Source organism: Globicephala melas, chromosome 17 (genome assembly GCF_963455315.2).
Source record: "Globicephala melas chromosome 17, mGloMel1.2, whole genome shotgun sequence".
NCBI classification, from domain to species: domain Eukaryota; kingdom Metazoa; phylum Chordata; class Mammalia; order Artiodactyla; family Delphinidae; genus Globicephala; species Globicephala melas.
The window spans coordinates 5,870,938-5,891,363 of NC_083330.1; the positions used below are offsets into that span (position 1 = coordinate 5,870,938).

At 42.7% G+C, this 20,426-nt stretch overlaps 1 long non-coding RNA gene across 1 annotated transcript in view; it reads right to left on the reverse strand.

Moving 5' to 3' along the window:
* LOC132593737 (uncharacterized) overlaps positions 1-20,426 on the reverse strand; it is a 148,192-nt gene that overhangs the window by 84,142 nt on the left and 43,624 nt on the right. Inside the window, exon 3 of the long non-coding RNA XR_009559526.1 lies at positions 17,312-17,407. This is a non-coding gene — a long non-coding RNA (uncharacterized lncRNA). The remainder of the gene's footprint in view (positions 1-17,311; positions 17,408-20,426) is intronic.

The window sequence follows — 20,426 nt, forward strand, 5'->3', positions numbered from 1 at the left end:
CAGAGCCTTTCTGATCCTTGCCTCAAGACCTTCACTTGTTTGTTGTGTTTTATCACCAAGTCTTAACCTTTCCCTTACATGTAGTGAAGACTTTATCCCTAATGGCTCAAAGAACTTGAAAGGCAGTCAAAAGTTATCAACTCAGTCAACAGCAAGTAAAAAAATGCACATTAAAAAAATACTGATTTGGTGTCCTTGAGTCAACATCCTACTGACCTAGAGGAAGAAAAAGTTTGAGTAGAAAGCCTCTGGCAATCTTCCAAGATACTCTGAAAAGAACTAACATTCTAGGGACAAGATTTTAAGAGCGGAGGATTCTAAACCCAGTTTCAGAATCCCACCCTTCCATCAGCACACTATAAGGCTGTCTGACATAGTGCGTTCTCACCCCAAAAAGCGCACAGATGAATGGACACGTAGAGAGCTAGGCTTTGCCCTGGACAAATTTTCCCCTTCCTCTCCTCCTCCTGAATGAAATCCCAGCATGCGCCAAAGGACAACTCCTGTGAAGACAGATACGTTTCATCACTTGTAGAAATTAGGCAACGATGTAGACAGCAGAACAAATTGGTACTTAGACTCTGCCATGTTTGTAAAAATAACAACAGTAATAATTACCCCGGAAACTGCTTGTTAAAATGTCTAAAACTCTTTCAAAAATAATAGTTGGGAATGCTAGTGAGTCATCAATTATTTTTTTAAAGCCACCTGTTAACTGCCATAAAACCTTCTCTGTTGACATAACTTGTTGCCGTTATTCAGTCTGTTACAGACGTAACATCATTTTTACATAAGTTTTGGGGAAAAGCATATTAATTTTATTTTGTAAACCGTATAATATTTTAAATGGGCTTGGAGAGCTATCGGGAAAAAAAGCCCATGCTGAGTCCATTTAAAAGGAGGAGCAAGAAAGGAATATGCCACATAAAAATTTCCCATTTTATTTTCTCAGTATTTTACTCTTTAGAATTTCTTAAAGCTAGTTACACCTATATAAAATAGCATGACCTTATAAGGATGCATGTATATATTGCATATAGTCACTTACTAGAATCTCGTAATTAAGGACACTCATTTAGATATATTCCAAGTCACATAGATATATTCCCCACACATAGAAACTAAATATACTGTGTATACAGATTGGGAAAATGTGATACAGATACAGCAGTATAAAAATCTTTAAAAGCACGCACGGGCTCTGGAGTTAGCTATATTTAATTCCTACCTCTTTCAGGAGTCTTGGGGAAATTGCTTATACATTCTAAGACTCAGTTTCCCCAACTGCAAAATGGGAGATAGTAACAGTCCTATCCTGAAAGATTTAAGGCATATAATAAAAGCACTTTGCACCAGGCAAATGGATCAAGATTGGAAAGGTCCCATAGCAGTCAGTTCTTGCTGCAACAATGCCATGTAACAACTTTAAAATCTGAGAGATTTACAAAAAACGAAGGTTTATTTGTCACTCAGGTTACACTTCCGGAGCTGGCTGACTGCCGCTCTGTGAGCCTGAGGCTATGTTGCAGGCGACAGGTGGATGATGGGTCAGCTCTACACGTCTGCTTACGCTGGGAGCCAGGCTCGAGAAGTGGCCCCTATTTGACGCCTGACGTTCACACGGTGGAGGGCAAAGACTCAAGAGTATTGGTGAGGGCTTCCCTGGTGGCGCAGTGGTTGAGAGTCCGCCTGCCGATGCAGGGGACGTGGGTTCGTGCCCCGGTCCGGGAGGATCCCACATGCCGCGGAGCGGCTGGGCCCGTGAGCCATGGCTGCTGAGCCTGCGCGTCCGGAGCCTGTGCTCCGCAAAGGGAGAGGCCGCAACGGTGAGAGGCCCGCGTACCGCAAAAAAAAAAAAAAAAAAAGAGTAGTGGTGAAATACGACCCCTGTCACTTCTCACATTATATCTGGCCCATGTGGTTCACATGGCCGAGCACAAAGTCAGTGGGGCAGGGATAGATATCCCCACCAGGAGCTAGACAAGTCACATGGCAAAGGATATATACAGTTAATTATGTTATTCAAGGGGAGCCGTGAAGATCTGTGACTACAATACAATTTACTATGTATACCCAGTGACAAAAACAGCTTAATGTAGTTTAGCAAAAAAGAGGAATTTGCTAAAAGAGACTATATGGGGGCATGCCATATAATCAAAGAAAAGGATGAACAACTCAGTTACGGACGGGGTAGACGCGCATCTGGTCTTCAAGAAGAGTGGGAAACAGAGTCTTGATGACAGCTAGACCTCTGTATCTCTCTGACACCAATGGGCGTTGGCTTCACTTTTTTCCCCCCAAAGAACATTAAATTCCAACACATGGCAGAAAACATGGCTGTCGCTGACTCACAAGTCCCACATTCCTTCCCTAACTGGGAGAGACCCCCTCTCTTTACCACTTATGATTACAGAAGTCCTGGAGAAGAACATGGAGTGAATCAGATTTTGTTTTGGCCCAACCTGAATCAGATGTCCCATCCATTTAGCCCAAGCTGGGGTCCTTTTCCACAGAAACACATGATGGAGGAGGATGGTTTGGTGAAGAAACAAGTGTTTGCCACACCAGGACATAGTACATGGATGTATTCAAGAGTTAAAAATTATTTGTAGAACAGGTATTATTTTGCTTTATACATTTAAATTTATATTTTATGCAAAGCAATTTTCAGTGAGACAAGTTTAAACTCCCATATACAATCCTGAATGGCGTTTGGAGCCCAGTGTACCTAGTTGAGAAGCAGTCTGTTTCAGCTGTAAAGCGGGTGTGGATGCAGGACCACGTCATATGGTTTTTGTGAGGGTGAAATGAGTTAATAGATACAAAGTACTAGAACAGTGCTTCATCCACAGCAAATGTTCAGTCAGTATTAACTGGCCTAGACTGCTAGATAGTGAAATCTGTGTGCATATAACTATATATAAAAATACATACATACTAATCATATGTATGTAAACATACATACATATATATGTCCATATATACATACACACATACATACCTATATACAAATATTACATACAGGGAAAGAATTGTTCTCGTGCAAAGGAGAAGGCCAATATGAGATTATTTTGTGCTTGTATTACTGCAGTATTTCCTGGGCCACATTTCGTCTTAATGGCCTAGCAGCAAAGAGGACTTCGAAGGTGCTTACAGATGGTTTTTCTGCTGTGGGTCCAGATGGCTTCTCTGCAGTCTTAAGCACGGCCAGCTTCTGGGTTCACCTTGAGGCGTGTACAGCAACATATTTCTCTTGGTGGTACGACGACTTGAGAGTATGATTCTGCAAAACCACTCTCTGATTTCACCAGGTGCATGGCAGGGGGTGGGGTGGGCACCACAAGAAGGGCACCGGAGTACAGTCATAGTTGTTACCTGTGTTACAGCTGCATATGTTATAACCCTACAAGACAAAATTATGATTTCTTTACACAGTTCAATTGTTTGCAAAGAAATTGGAAGGAAAGGGGGCAAAAAATAGTTTTTTGCATCACCTAGATATTCATCATTTCCAATGCTCTTCCTTTTTTCCTCTGAGGATCCAAGTTTTCGTCACTTTCCTTCAGCCTGAAGAACATCCTTTAGCATTTATTGTAATGCAGGTCTTCTGGTGACAAATTATTTTAATTTTCTTTTATCTGAAAATGTATTTTTTGCTCTCATTTTTGAAAAATACCATGTGTGAGGAATACAGAATAAGGTGACACCTGAAGCCTTCACTTTAAGGACTTTCTAAACTTCTTAATGAGGTAGAGTGATTAATTAAAATGATATTGTGCTTTGCATATGTTTTTTTTCCTATATGATAAGTGTTTTTTCCTCTCTCCTCCCCTCCTTTGAGTGGAAATGTTATCCTCATACTTTTTTTTTTTTTTTTTTGCCGTACGCAGGCCTCTCACTGCTGTTGCCGAGCACGGGCTCAGGACGCGCAGGCTCAGCGGCCATGGCTCACGGGCCCAGCGCTCCACAGCATGTGGGATCTTCCCAGACCTGGGCACGAACCCGTGTCCCCTGCATCGGCAGGCAGACTCTCAACCACTGTGCCACCAGGGAAGCCCTATCCTCATACTTTGATAGACAATATCAGATATCTCTACTGTGAAGTCTTCCTTTATTATCTGAAGAAGAGCTCGCTGTTCTGCTCACGGTGCTAGCCAGCGTAGTGCTATTTTCCTAGTCTTCATCCTTATATAATATATATTAAATCTCAAGAAGAAAAAGAACAAACCACAAGCTCAGGTGGTAAGGATGTCCTAAGTGACAGCAAGTCTTATCTGAACATTTCTTTTTACTTTCGATTCCATTTACCCTCCACTTAGAATTCCAACATGCAACTACATTTTTGTTTATTGATCCAATTATGTGACCTCCTTAACTAATGAATTTTTCATGTGATTTCCCATTGCTGTCACCATGAGGTCTTTGCAGATCTATCTTTCCTATATTTACACATATGGTCTTATCTCTTCCCTTCTCTTGGAGAGTTAGTACTGAATTTGCATTTGGTCCTTCACCCATGACAATCTGAATAAACAGAATCGCCAACAGAATTGGAAACTCTTCGAGACAGCCCCAGAGCACTTTCCCATTATCCTTGAAACAACGTCTGGCTCTGATCCCAGGTGCAAGGCTATGCAGAGGTTTGAGTGAATATACCGTTGTTCTGGGAAGTTGCCTTCATTCTTAAATGACACTTTCAAAGGATATAGAATTCTGGGTTGACAGTTGTTTCTCTTCCAGCATTTTCAAAAGGTTATTCCATTCTTCTCTGTCCTTCATGGTTTCTGATGAGAAGGTGGCTATTAATCATCATTGTTCCTCTATATACAATGTGTCAGTGTTCAAGATTTACTCTTTATCCTTGGCTTTTAACAATTTACCATGATGTAACTTAGCCTTGGATTTGCTGTGTTCACTGTGGTTTTGTTTGTATGGCATTTTGTATCTAAACATTTCTAACTTTCATCAAATTTGGAAAATATTCAGCTATTATTTCTTCAAATATTTTTTTCTGCTCTGTTCTCTCTTTCTCCTCTCCTTCTGATATTCCTATTATATGTTTGATTATTTTATCCAATCTAACAAGACATCATCCATTTTCCAAAATCTCTCTTCTGTTTTTCACCTTGGACAATTTCTATTGCTTTATCTTTGAGTTCACTCACTCTTTCCTCTGTCATGTCTATTTGACTATTAAGTTTTTCCAGTGAATATTTTTATCATAATTCTTATTTTCAGTTCTATGACTTCCATTTGTTCTCATTTTGTTGTTTTTATTTCTCTGATGAGATTTCCCATTTCTCTCCTGAGGTTCTCGTTCCGTGAAAACATGTTCTGTTTTACTTCGTTGGCTATTGCTATAATAGCTGCTTTAATATCCTTATCTGTTAGTTCCAACATCTGGTTCATCTCCTAGTCAGATACAATTCATTTTCTTTTCTCTTGAGAATGTGTTCCATTTTCTTGGATCTTTGTATCCAAGAAAGATACAAAGTTGTATCTATACAAAGTTGGATAATTTTGACTATAAGTTAGACATTATGAATGTTAACAGATCCTGGATACTGTTATTTCCTCTGATAGTGCTGTTTTCTTTGTTTTAGCAGATAATTTTCTTGGCTGGTCTTGAAGTGCAAATTGTTTCCTGGGCGGAAGTTCAGTCTCAGCTTGGATCTCTTGTCTTTAGCTGAGGTGCTTTGAGTCTGTTCCCACGCACACATATTTCTGGGGTCCATCAGAGATGCTGTGGACAGAGATTGGGGATCCGTTCTCTGCCTCTTTTCCTTCCAGGACCCCTACTCTCTCCAGCATTCAGTTTCCTGGCTTCGCTATAGTTTCTCAGGCCAGAAAAACTGAGTTTTCTATATGTGCCCCTGCTACCACTATGCAAGCCAGGCAGACTACACTTAAGCCCCAGACCAAAAGCCATGGAGATGGAAACTTACTTCTATAGATCCACGTCTCTTCTCCTGCAAGCACACCTGCACTAGCCGGCAGGCTCTGTCTGCTTCTGTTCACTATCTAGAACCTCAGGCTGTTATTTCCAGCTTTCACGGTTGTTTTCTGCCAAGACAGGGAATCCTGCAGGGAGGGTCTTAGTCTGTCAGACCCATAAGGGGAAGTTTCTGCCTAAGTTTATTTTTAAAATAATTTTGCATCCAGAAGAAAAGCTTCAATTATAAGTATTTTTTTAAAAGGAAGGAGTTAAGGAAGCTATCTTGTTCACTTGCTGAAAGAAATCACTAAAGATGCCCGGTCAGTCAATAAATGTCTGGGAGGTGAAGCTTCTCTAATCCTCAAGGTGGAAGCAGAGCGGAACAATTTTCAAACAGCAAATATCTAGGGAGCACTTATATTTACTCTTCAGAATGGCATGATGATTTAGGTACTATGTCCACACCTGTTGTACAGCTGAGGAAACAGAGGCACAGGAAGTTAAGTCAGTTGACAAGCTCATGGAATGAAGGAGCCTTGACATAAAAGGAATCCAGGAACAGCCCAGGCCTCCTCTGGGCTGAACTCGGAGAGGCTGTCAAGGCCCCAGCGTAGGCTGTGCCCAACAAGCAAAGCCAAAGGAAGGTGAGCTTGTAGAGACACCCGGGGGTGGGTAGAGGGTGTCACCCACTCTTGCAGGGAGAACAGAAACCTACCCCCTCCCCAAGAGAGGAGGAACAGATGCCGCCGGCAGAGGCCTGGGATGAGTGGGAAGGCTGCAGAGTGCAGGACCCTCACCACCTGAGATGCTGTGGGCACACGGTCGGCAGGGGCGCCAGAGCAGGGCTCCTCAGTGGACACCGGTGCAGGATGCCCAGAAAAGGCAGCACGCTGTGCAGAGACCCTCCTGCTGCCGCCGTAAACCCCTCCTCCACTCAGATGCCGTCAGGGAGAGAAGACTCTGGGGGAAGAACCTTGAGAGAAGGCTCTGAAGGGTGTTTCAGCTTCAGATTGAACAAGGGGCTAACTTCTTTAATATGTCAAGAGAATGACCAACGGTGTAACAGAAAATGGGCAAATACAGTGTCGGTTCACTAAAAAAGTAAACACGAATCCTCTTAAAACAAAAGCATGAGAATGTGTTCAGTTGCACTTTTAATAAGAGAAATGCAGCTTAGCACTACCAGACCTACCCCATTCTCACTCTGCAGGTGGACAAAAGCCACAGGCTGGAGCCCCCTGGGAAATGCTCGTCCTTCTGCGGGGAGCCCGGCCCTGGAGGGTCTGGAAGGAGTTGGTGGCAGGAAACTTCTAAACTAGGGGCTCTTGAGGCAGGGATTTTACTGTGTTTATTTTTTACTCTCCTAGGATAGTGCATAGCACATGGGAAATGCTCAATAACTTTTATTGTAAAACGGAACCAAAATTTCCATATTCATTATACACTCTATTTACTGGCGTGAAAGCCAAGCGGGGAGGAAAGCAGGAAGGGGCTACTGCAATAAAATAATTCTTATTTTACCCTGAAATGACTGCTATTAACATGCAACGCATGTGTATTGTATTCTTCTCTGACATGGTAGGGACTAACATACACCAAAAAATACAGTGATACATGAGGAATGGAAATTAATGTTTCCAAATAAACATTTCTAGGAAAGAGGACTTCTCTTTCAGAAAGACTTTGTTTATTGCTGATGCATTCCAGAGAAACAAATTTGTAATCTGGTCAGGATGTGCTTATGAATTAATACATTCATTTTTCTCTCACCAAAAAAATAAATAAATAAAAATAAAAATGCCTATCATCGAGTATGCAATTCAGAGAATGGAAATTGGCCCAGGAACTAATTACAGCTCACAAAGAAAAAAAAAAATCTGCTATTTTGATGAAAATGTGTTTTCCTAGCATTTTTGTTATTTCCGTTGATAATTGCAGAAAATAGTTTTAGTGGGGACAATTGTTATGGTTCTCTATGTATTTCTATTCTAAGTTATGAATAAGGCAGTGTTCCTGGCAAGTATTTTGGGATCCATCTGGAGAGAAGGAATGATGAAAACTCCAGAAGACAAGCTTTTCTTGCTTCAACATCCTATTTGAAGTGTTTGTTAAATAAAAAGTATATACAGGGCTTCCCTGGTGGAGCAGCGGTTGAGAGTCCGCCTGCCGATGCAGGGGACGCGGGTTCGTGCCCCGGTTCCGGGTGATCCCACATACCGCAGAGCGGCTGGGCCCGTGAGCCATGGCCGCTAAGCCTGTGCGTCCGGAGCCTGTGCTCCGCAACGGGAGAGGCCGCAACAGTGAGAGGCCCGCGTACCGCAAAAAAAAAAAAAAAAAAAAAAAAGTATATACAATGTGTATTATGAGACTCAGAAGTTTAGACTTTCAGTGTTGAATGGACAAAAGTCCATAGAGTACTTAAATATCTATTCGAGCACAAAAAAAAAAGCCAGAAAATTGTGCACTCTGGGTTTGCTGGATCCAGGTTAGAATCAAGCAGCTGTTTCTTTCTGGAGGACACTGGGGACATTCTTTGGCAGACTGCATTTTGAAATGTTTTAGACTTTCTATCCCAGGGTATCATGTAGTCCCGGAACTACTGTTGCCCCAGCTGTTAGGATGAAGAGTCTGCTGGGGCCCAAGGAATGTGAAAACAGGAGAATTAATACATAAAAGAGAGGATCTGCTTTAAAACAGCCTGAAAGTGCCAGTATTTTATAGATTTATAACCATGAATTTGCAAATAAATTTCACAATTTAGTCTACAATGAGTTTAAAATCCTGCTTCCTACTGACATGCATTTCAAATTTAAAACACATTTTTCCATTCAACTCATGTAGTAAATGATGCCTGGGACCTCTGGGGAGCCCTAAAACCCTTGACCAATCATTGCGTTGCCACAATACTGTCTATTTTAAATGAAACAAAAATAGGACGGAACAAAAATTAAATTTGTATTTGAGATAGATTATCTTAAAGGCTGGTTCTTGAGATAGAAATAAATTAATCAGAAGTAGTAAAACAGATCAGTACGAAAATGATGGAGATCTATTCAGTCAATTACAGGGACTTTAATTTTATATGGTTTTCCTGTCCCCTGACATAGATGGATCATCCCTGATAGCCTTATATTTATCAGCTATAGTTAAGGTTGTGCGAAAAAAGACATCTTCCTCAGGTAAGGGCACGAATTGGAAAAGAGGGGTAGGATTCAAAAGTACGTATATAAATACGTAAGAGAGGTAAAGCGTTCCATGAAATAACTTGAGTTGATGCCAGAACCCCAAATGGAAGCACGAATGGGACGATCCCTCCAGAGAAGACGGAAGCCCACCGTCTGCCCACTGGTGAAGTTTCACAAAGAGTATTTGTGGAGCTTCCTGAGCCTGGGACCAGGGCTCACCATCCAGCCTGGCATGTAGCAGGAGTTCACAAATACCTGTGCCTAAACAAGTGAACAAATGAACGGACAGATGAGTCCTGACCCCTGGGACAGTCTGCGTCTTCACACACTCACATGCCTCCCTGCCCACAGAATGGCAGAGGTGCAGCAGGGGAAGCCAGCTGAGGCAACACAGGAAGACCCTCCTGCCCAGGGCCCCCTGACTCCTCTCCACTGGTCCTTGGGAATACGGCTCAGGCATGGGTTGTACACCCTCCCTCCATCCTGCTTCTCTACCCCACCAGGCTCTGAGCACACGTTCAAGGTCTATCCTTGCGCTTGAAGGTGAGCTACAGAGGCACCCAAGGGTCAAGGCAGTTTTTCCAATAGGACTAGGCAAGAACTCATCTCTGAGCCATTTGCGGCTTCGAGAGAATGATTGAGTGCATCGTGATTAATATCGTAAAATATTTTCTTATAACGTAATTTTCCCTTTTAATTTTTACAGAGTCTTGAAAACAGGTATAAGCTATTATTTCATTTGGTAAGAAGCACTTTACTGGAACCATTTTTCTGAGGAGCAACTTGAGACTAGGCATGGCTAACTGACCCACTTGTGGTTAGTAACTGATGGAGCCAGGACTGGGAGACAAAGAATCTGATGATGAGGTCATCACTCTCGCTACCAGTTGAGAATTAGCATGGCCACATCTATGTCGGTACAGGTTTTCATTACAGGCAGAGCATCAGGCTGAGCCTGGATCTCAGCTCCTACAGCCCTTGTTCTCTCACAGCTGGGCCTCCTTAAACTCCACTTAGAAACTTGACCTTGCCCTGGATCATCACATTGCCATCAGCCCAGGGCTGGCCGTTGCCTTGGTCTCCGATCTCTGTGATCCCCAGGCGGAGTCCTCCTGGCCATGCTGTGGGCAGCTCCCTCTCAGCGACTGATGCAGAGGCTCCTGTTTCCCCACGTCCCTACCCTGGGACACATGACCTGCCTCTACTCTGACCTTCCACATTCAGCCCCATGGATCGCTGCCTGCTAGGTCTCTGCACCTGTATTAACGGCACTTATTCAGCATGGATTGAGCACTTAGAGAGGCAGGCACGTGTCGGTTATGAGCATTCGGCAACAAGCAAATCAGAGCCCTGCCGTCGTGAGGCTCACAGCCTGTCCTGTGCCACCAGCACTGGACAGGGATGACAAATTTGACGACTGCCCTAACATGAGGGCCACAGGACACGAAGGGCTGATCCAGACCAGGGAGCAGAGGTCAGCCAAGGCCAACTGACAAACTCTTGGGTGACACTGCCATTTGCACATCAGAGTGGAATTTGCAACACTTGAAGCTGCATCGTGTGCTGTTCTGGCCTGTCCTCTCCCACTCTCTGCAGTAATAAATCACAGGCCACTCTCATGTCAGGACATGACAAAAATACTCTCTCTTATAAACACATTCCCTATCTGTAGTGTATTATTCATTTAAATTGAATATTTTTTTCCTCTAATATACACCTTTCTAAGCACACATGCCCTTTATCAAAGACAGTCTACTAGATACGGGCTCGCTGGCAAAGAATCACACTAGCAGCAGATGGGCACACAAGGCTTACCGGAGCATAAAAGAAAGCATAAGAGAATATATTCAGGAATATATTGCTGATTGACTGCTAATTCAATTTTTAAAGTGGGCTTTCAAGAGGCATTTAAGTAACCCTGAGTCCATCCTCGACCCACTGGGTGAGGTGAGTTTACATTTCCAGGGCGCCCAGCTCCCTTCGTGACTTGGAAACATCTGGAGATCTATGCTGGTCGTGTAAAGGCACGATGAGGCGAACATCCCTGCAAATCCCGGCATGCTCCTGCCGGGGAAGGAGGGAGTCTCTGTGGGTTAGGCTCAGGCCGGGGTAGGAAGGGAGCAGAGGCAGAAAAGAGAATCCAGAATGACAGTGTAAGATCGAGCTTTGGTTTTCAGCCAAAGACAAGAGCGAGCTTGATTATATTGCATAGTTTAGAATTCTCTTTCTATTCCACTGAAAATGAGATGGCAAAAGCTTCTCTTTGTCATAAGAAATCAATTTCTTAGCTGCCGTTTCTTCTCAGCACAAACGTTCTCCTGTTAGATCCTTTAAAATGCCATTTGTTAGAGCGATTACAGAATGAATTCCGGTCTATGTTTAATTCTTTAAAACTCATCTTTCACTTTTAAAGGGTGTAAAAAAGCATATGGGTGAGCATATTAATCACAGCTACTATTTCCAGGGCCTGAGTGAAAAGAAGCATTTATGTTAATGGTGTATGTGGCTGAGCATGTAAGTCTGGAAATATTCCCAATTACCAAAATTATCTCTTCTCCTGCAACAAGAATATGACCGAACCAATAAACTACCATAATAGCACACCCCATCCAGGTTACCTTGCTGAGGTTAAATTGTTGCTCTCTGAACACGGCCAGTCAGAACACTCAGGCCGTGATTGAATCGGCCAAAATGTTTAGCCACCTTCTCTGGCTCTGGCTCTGAATTAATTTAGAAAGTCCCACATGCATCCAGTGGGGCTCCCTGGAGAATCAAACCTTATGAAATTATTCCTTATTCACTTACAGCAAAATCTCTTGCAATCAGCTCCTTAGTGGAAAATGGGTACCAGTTATTCATAGGACACCATACATCACACACACGGGCCACCAAGGCACTGGAGGCCGAATATTGCACAGATGGAAATATAACAAATCATGTCAGAATGGGGCCGGGAGAGCTACCGCACATCCTTCAGTAGCCTGGGTCCTTGAAGCATATTTTAGAGCCAAAGGAGGGGAAGTCTTGGGAATAATAAACTAGTCAGCATCATGTATCAAAGTCACATTAACAGGATCAGACCAACTGTCTCCAATTTCTTGTCTATTTTTCCTTCCATGAGGTAGGACAAACTCTTTCCATCATGTGCTCAGATCTGTATACTATTTCCAGAGATGAAGAAAGTCCCATTGTTAACTCTGAATTACAACCACGAAAGCAAATGATTTTACAGTTAATTTTAAAAACACTGTGAACAACTCACATGTTTTTTCTACCAATAAAAAAAGGTAAACTAATACCTAATCATCTAGGGATGCCAGATCAGGACCATGGGAGCCTAAGAGTGGACAGAACCTAGATATCGGTTTCTGCTAGGTGTTAGTCTGAGGAACAAGAATTAGAAACGGCTTCTGAGATGAGCAGAGCGGGGTGTAACATGTGAAGCTGAGGTCTCACCACGTGACTGCATGCTTCTTCAACTTATCAGAACAAGATGGTGGTAAGCAGAGACCGAAATACAGCATTCCAGTTTGCTAAGCGGAGCTTTCGCTGGCACTGTGTTTATTGGTCAGATGTAAAGAAAGAAGATGAATGAAAAGCTTTAGAAATACAACCAGTCAGGGCTGTCACCACCCAACACATCTGTGTCCCTAAATGATGGTAATTAGAAGAACAGTAATTCAACAACAATAAGAACTTCTTCACCAGGAAACAAAACCAAGTTGTTCCTTAGCTCTGGTACATCGACAGGTATCTGAGCACAGCAGCTGGGTCACCTGTAGGACCCTCTCCTACAGTCAGGGGTCTGAGGGGGACGGTTTCATGTTTGATCAGCCTGGGTCCAATGAGGAGAGAGAAACCACACCGTGAGTTAAACGGGGGAGGTTTAACATAAAGAAGAATCAAACTCTAATCAAAGTGTTACTATGAGATACAAAGACACTCTGTATTTTGCCCTTGGGGAGAGATGGTTCAGAGAGAAACCAAGAAATGACAGACTGGAAAGACCCCCTCCCCAAGGCTGGGGCCTCAGACGTCTCTGCAGAGGGAATAGCTCAGCTCCTCAGATAACAGGCAGTTTGCTGTTTGCTGTCGCGGGGAGCAGAGGGCAGCCATCTGGAGCAGGCAGGGTGCCTGCGATCAGCGACCAGTGCCATGGGGGTGCACACGGCGTGTGGCTCAGAAGGAACTTTCCAGGCATAGGCAAGACCCACAGGGCCAGCAGGCGGAGTCGGGGCGCCAGTGTGGGCAGGAGACCTCAGGACGCTGGTCTCCGCCGGAGAGAGCGGTGGGAGGGTGATCACCGGGCAGGCGGAGGGTCTGGGCACGAGGCCGGGGCAGAGCTCACTCGGCTCCTATAGCCCTCACCCCAGGGAGTGCTTCCCCACCTTCCTCTGGGCCCCCCTGCGGAGCGCACTGTGAAGGAGAGATGCTTGCAGGAAGCACCCTGGAGCAGTGTCCTGCTAACCGGAACATATGGTCACCTCCAGACCCTGGGGGCATCTAGGTGTGCTGTCCCGTTGTAGAGAGCAGACAGCTGAGCTGGACAAGTTCAATGACTGCTACAGGTCACACACACAGCAACTGTGCCTGTGTGATTCCAGAACTGTCATCTTAACCACCACGCTGTTATTATGATCCATCACAAGAGATACCAGAATCCTCTGTAAAGGCCCTGATTACGATAGGAGACGCTTTTCTAAAAGTACTGGGATTTGGTAGTACACCATCAAAATAAGTTGTATTTTTCTGCAGCCTTGAGGAGACATCCTTGCCTTCTATTCTGTAGTCGTTTGACTCTGCCGAGTACAGACACACGTTTAACCAGATGTGAAGAAAATGAACCCACCTCACATGAAAGGTGGAAGATGACAAAGCGATGGGGACCCGTGTCCATGAGGACCCATTCCCAGCCCTGTGCTCATTCAGACTCGGGGAGAAATAGAAAAAGAGCGATGATTCCATATGTGAAGATTTTCTCAACTGAGAGACTCAACAGATTTCTCCCTTTCCCCCAGGGTCTGAATGTGAGGAAATGAGCTTGCTTTAAAACCAGACAGAATTCTGCTGAATATAAGGAAAAACTTCTTACTCATTATGATGATGAAACACTAGGATGAATTTTGCTGTGAAGTGTTGAAGTTAAATCTCTTTCCCAGAGATATTAAAGAAGAAAATCAAAACTATCTATCGTGAATGAGTTAGACATCCCTCTAGATGAAAATAGCAATTTCTCAGGCTCCTTCCACGTCCCAAGTCTCCTATATGCCTTAGTCATCTTTACCTCTTCCTTGCCACAGAGGTAGATACCTTCCAAGGACAATGGGGCAGCAAGGGGCATTATTAACAAGAGTTCACATTTTTTGAGTGCCTACTGTCTCTCGTCTTTGCGACACTGCAAGGTAAGCATCGTTCTTTCCAGTTTACAGATTCTGAGGCTCAGAGAAGTCAAGAAGCTTATCAAAGATCACACAGCAGATAAATGTCACTCAGCATTCTAACCCAGGACTGTCTGTGAACAAGTCTGTGTGACCCCATGGATAAACCATGCCTTTTCCCTCTTCCAGCAGGCTAGCTAGTAGTAACTGTTGGAGGCTTACCCCTCCACTCCTGAAAACTCTCCAGGACATCCCCCAAACCTGCCAACTCTAATTGGTACAAACAAGGTAACACGGCATGCCTGGAAAATCAGTAAAGAAGTAGGCCACGAATGAAAAGAGAAAGATAACTGATAAAGACAGATAAAAAAATGGAGGTGAAAAATCAGTGAACACACACTATATCGTATCATATCTCCACTACCCAGGATCTCATAAAATTGCACAGAATTGACTGGGTTCACAAAGTAATCTGAAGGGAGAAACAAACAGTACAGCCCTAGCGAAGCCTGAGAAAACCGCCCCCGTTATTCTTGCACTGGGAACGTGTGAAAACTGAACAACTGTGCTGCAGCATTGTTTTATTCCTTGCGCTTGCAGAAACGGAGCCCTCCGAAAGACACAGTCCCGTTTGCTTCTCGAAGGCACTGGATCACCGTGTTCTGATGACTAAAGATTCTTCCTTACTCTCTTGTCTTTAACCATTTGCATTTGAGGTCACAGAAGGAGGGAGCAAGTCCCTTTAACACGGATGTCTCACGGAGATAACTCCACCTGCTGTGAGCATTAATTGTGTGGTTGGTACCTTTCCCAAGAAACACGGCTCCCCAAGACCTCCCCAGACACACCGGCTGACCAGCTTGGGATCCCTGTTGCTCTCTCTGTCCAGGTGGCCTCAAGGTGGAAGTTACTTGTGAGAACTCTGCATGAAATGTATTCCCCCAAACACTCTTTATTTGCCTTGGAAGATGTTTACAAAACATTCCTAAATGCTCAAACAGCAAAACATCATCTCTGTCCTGTACCTCTTTCAACATTAAAACGAATGATTATGTGCTGAGGACTTTGATGCAAAGATGAATAAAAGACTTGTACTCGGCCTTCACGGAATTCACAAAGTAGGACAGAAGATCAAAAAGACAATAACCACAGAATGATGTGAGGCTCTGATGACAGAGTCTAGGGGCTGTATGGAAGCAGAGGAAAGACACCTAGCCTAGATACTGGAGCACACTCTCCAGGGACAAAGTTTGAGCAGAGCCTTTTTATCAGTCAGCTCAGGCTGCCACAAAAAATTACCATAGACCACATGGCTTACACAACATTTATTTTTTCACAGTTCTTGAGGCTGAAAGTCAGAGATCAGGGTGCCAATAAAGCTGGTCTCTGGCGAGAGCTCTTTTCCTGTTTTCAGATGGCTGCCTTCTGACTTCGTCCCTGTCACGAGGCAGGGAGAGAGGGAGAGCTCTCTGGTGTCTCCTCTCATAAGGACACTAATCCTATGGGATCAGGGCCCCACTCTTATGACCTCATTACTTCCTAAAGGCCGATTAAATATGCCAGTGAGCACAGGTTGAAAGTCTCCGGCAGCAACAGCCCGTCGGGGATGTACACCAGTCCAACATGGCTGACGCGGGGGATGATATGGTGAGAGACGGCACAAGGGAATGTTCTCTAAGCAGTGTGTACTTTATCGTGTAGGCAGTCAGATTTTTGCAGGACTCAATTAAAAAGTTGAACAGATTGGCATTTTAGGAAAAAAACAGTTGGTCCACTTTTGAAGAATAAATAGTAGGACAAAGGGACTCGGAATTCTGGACCCAAGCCGTGGATACTGAAATAATCCCAGGAAAGATAATAAGGGGTTTTGCCAAGATAGTAGCAACAGATGTGAGGGTAAAGCACACATCTGAGAGTTACTTAGGAGGCAGAATGGTGGGAATGGTTGGCTAGGGGGGAAAGTGGGGAAGGGAAAAAGTAGAGGAGAATCCTGGAATGGATGGAGTTCTCTGGAATGGATGCCTGAGTGGTATTTATGCCTTTATGTTATCACTATAGTCGAGGTAGAACCACATCTCAATAGTTTGTTTTTCTGTTGTCGCTGTTGTTCCACTCGTGGACGATCCCTCAGCCCTTCCCATAAATTTCACTTAACACACCTGTGGGTCTAGCGTGCGGATCAAGGAGTAAAGAGGATAAAAATCACGATCAGTATAAAATTGGGGGTTTAATACTTAATAATGGTAGGAAATATGATGAAATAAATGATAGGATCACAATTTGAAGCCCAGCGTGTGCAGATATTTTGTACCTTACCCCAAACAATTGGTAATTATAGGAGTTTATACTTACTTAATTAACTCAATATACCCAAAATATTATATTATCTCACACATAATTAAAACAAAAATTATTAATAAAATATTTTACATTTTGTATACTTTGTCATTGAAATCCCATTCATATTTTTTACTTACAGCCCAATTCAATCTGGATGAGTTACATTTCAAGCACTCAGTAGACATGTGCCACTAGTGGGTTCCGTACTGGACAGCACAAGACTAAGAAGAGTTCGTGATGCAAGCATTAAATATCAGCATTAAACTATCAGCTACCAATCAAAAGGTCAAAGTAATCTTCTATTAGAAAAATATGAAACACTGAGTGTTGTTTGATTTTTTTAAATGCTAGCTTCCCAAATCTATGTAAGTCAAAGATTAATGTATCTGTTTTGTAAGTAAAATTTCAGACACATCGCTTAAAAAGCCATCTGACAACATGTGAGCGCCCTGGTACTTGATTAGATTACTTACCTTGACGAAGAAGTCAACGAGACATCCTCTGTGTCCAGAGGCTAGCCAGAGGACTTTGGGGGATAAGCAGAAGTCTTCTCTCAATACATGTATAACCTTGTTAATGAAAAGAGCAAAGGAGATTGTAAAGCTCCATGGATATCCGATGCCATGAGGCAGTAAGTGCAAATTAGCTCGTTTTATCAATATTTATTTGTCACAAGTATAGTAATCTGGCTAAAAACAAATTGGGTAGTAATCCTGGGATTATTACCAACACCACTGTAAGTCTTTTTCAACTGAAATCATTTTAGGTAAAACAGAGTTTTGAGTTGTGTTGACTCCATGATGAAACAATCAAATAAGTGTTCAAATTTTTCTATTGGTATAAAGAAAGCAAAGTGAGTTGCAATCCTTCAGTCTTTTTTCTGGCCATTTGCCACTACTCTGGAGTTCCTTATCTGCATTATAACCTACACCTATAACCTGTACAAAGAGAAGGCAGCTTCTCATTGCACACAAAGCAGAAAAACTTTGCTGGATGTTCATCCCAGGAGGATGTGTTCTCGCCACGGCCTTTCAATGCCATTCCTGAGTGCAGGTCAATACAACCATCGTCCATTTTTACCTAATACCCACATCATGACCCAAGCCAACCATGAACCAAGCTTGGGCTTTTTCCTTCTCCATCAGCTGCTCATAAGAGATCCCTCACTGGGCAACAAATATAAGCTGAGGGAGAGGTGACGGTGCAGCCATCATTGATAACATGGCATCTGCGTTACTTGTTCAGCTTCTGGGAACATAGCCCATTGCCATTCAAGGTCAAGTACTCTGTCTCAGACAGAGTCCAGCAGCATGCCTGGAGCTGTTTATCAAAACGTCTATAATTCTCCTGTAATATCTTTCTCTAGAAATCAAGGCATCATGTGATAATTTTTGCATTGAGGATTGCCATAAATGCCACACAACATCTTTTGCTACCTCTGACAATTTTACTATAATAGGCAAAGTCGACTAGGTCATATGGCCCATGTGTCAAGGCTGTGTGTCCTACAGTCTGGACCTGCTGCTGAGCCCTTTGCTGAATCGCCCCACTCATTGCTGGCCGGCCCTGCGTCCCCTCATGTATGAGTTGGAACAGATTTCCCAGGTGTGCTGTATACTGTCTCCAGAACCTGATGAGGCCTACCAGGCACTGTGCTTCCTTCCTAGAGGTGGAAGGTGCAAGGGGCACTGCTGTCCCACTCATAACCAAATGTCCGTATTATGTACGAGTGACCTCTGGGCTCTGTATTCTGTTCCACTGATCTATCAATCTATCTCTGATCCAACTTCACACAGTTCTAACTACTGTGGCTTTGTAGCAGCTCTTTTTTTAAAACTAAAAACAAAACAAAAGCAGTTCACCCGTGTCTCCCACCCCCTCCAACATATAATTTGTCTTTCTCTGTCTAACTGATTTCACTTAACATAGTACCCTCAACGTCCATCTGTGTTGTCACAAATGGCAAGATTTCATTTTTTAAATGGCTAAATAATGTTCCATTGTATACACATACCACAATTTCTTTATCCATTCATCCAAAGATGGACATTTAGGTCGCTTCCATATCTAGGCTATTGTAAATTATGCTGCAACGAACATGGAGTTTCAGGTATCTTTTTGAACTAGTGTTTTTATTTTTTCCAGATAAATACCCAGAAGTAGAGTTGCTGGATCATATAGAAGTTTTATTTTTAATTTTTGGAGGCACCTTCATACAGTTTTCCACCATGACTGCAACAATTTACATTCCCATCAACAGTGCACAAGGGTTCCCTTTTCTCCACACCCTCACCAGCATTTGTTATCACTTGTCTTTTTGATGATGGACATTCTGACAGGTGTGAGGTGAGATCTCACTGTGGTTTTAAATTGCATTTGCCTGATTATTAATGAGGTAGAGCATTTTTTCATGTACCTGTTGGCCATCTGTATGTCTTCTTTGGGAAGATGTTTATTCAGATCTTCTGCCCATTCTGTAAATAAAGTATTTGGGTTTTTCTATTGAGTTGTATGAATTCTTTATATATTTTGTATATTAGTCGCTTACTAGATATATGATTTGAAAATATTTTCTCCCACGAAATGCCTTTTCATTTTGTTGATGGTTTCTTGTGCTGTGCAGAGCTGTTTAGTTTGATATGGTCCCACATGTTTATCTTTGCTTTAGTTGTGTTTGCTTTTGGAGTCAAAAAACTCATCACTGAGACCTATGTTAAGGATATTATCATCTATACTTTCTTCTAGGAGTTTTATGGTTTCAGATCTTACATATAAATCTTTAATCCATTTTGGGTTAAATTTTGTGTATGATGTAAGACAGTGGTCCAGTTTCCTTCTTTTTCATGTAGTTGTCCAGTTTTCCCAGCACAATTTATTGAAGACACTGTTCTTTCCCCATTGTATATTATTGGCTCCTTTGTCATAAATTAACTGACCATATATGTGTGAATTTATTTCTGGGCTCTTTACTCCGTTCCATTGATCTATGTGTCTGTTTTTATGCCAATACCATACTAATTTAATTGCTGTAACTTTGTAATATAGTTTGACATCGGGGAACATGATGTCTCCAGCTTTTTCTTCTTAAATTTATAGTACAGTATAGTATAGCTTTGCTATACAGGGTCTTTCATGGTTCCATACAAATTTTAAGATTTAAGAAGAATGACATGTTAGGGTAGGATGGGGACTGTCCTACCAGATATAAAGGATTATTAAACAGCTGTAATAACTAAGAGAGCATAATATTGGTAGTAGAATAAAGAACACACAGGGGAGCAGAACAGCAAGTTTCCCCAAGCTGACACCCAATAATAAAATTGAAATGTATTTAAATTGAAAAAAGATGGAATCCACAACAAAGATCTGATGATTTTGAGTACCTATTTGCCAGATAACAGTTTTAACATTAATAAAGCAGAGAAAAGGCATGGAAAACAGACAAAAACCCATTAGTATTGGGAAACATTATTCAAGAGAAGAATTGAACAAATGGAAAGGCCTACTGTGATCTTGGAAGGGAGAACTCAACTAAAGACATAAATTGTCTCTAAGGTAATGCAAACAGTTAATGTGACATCAACAAAT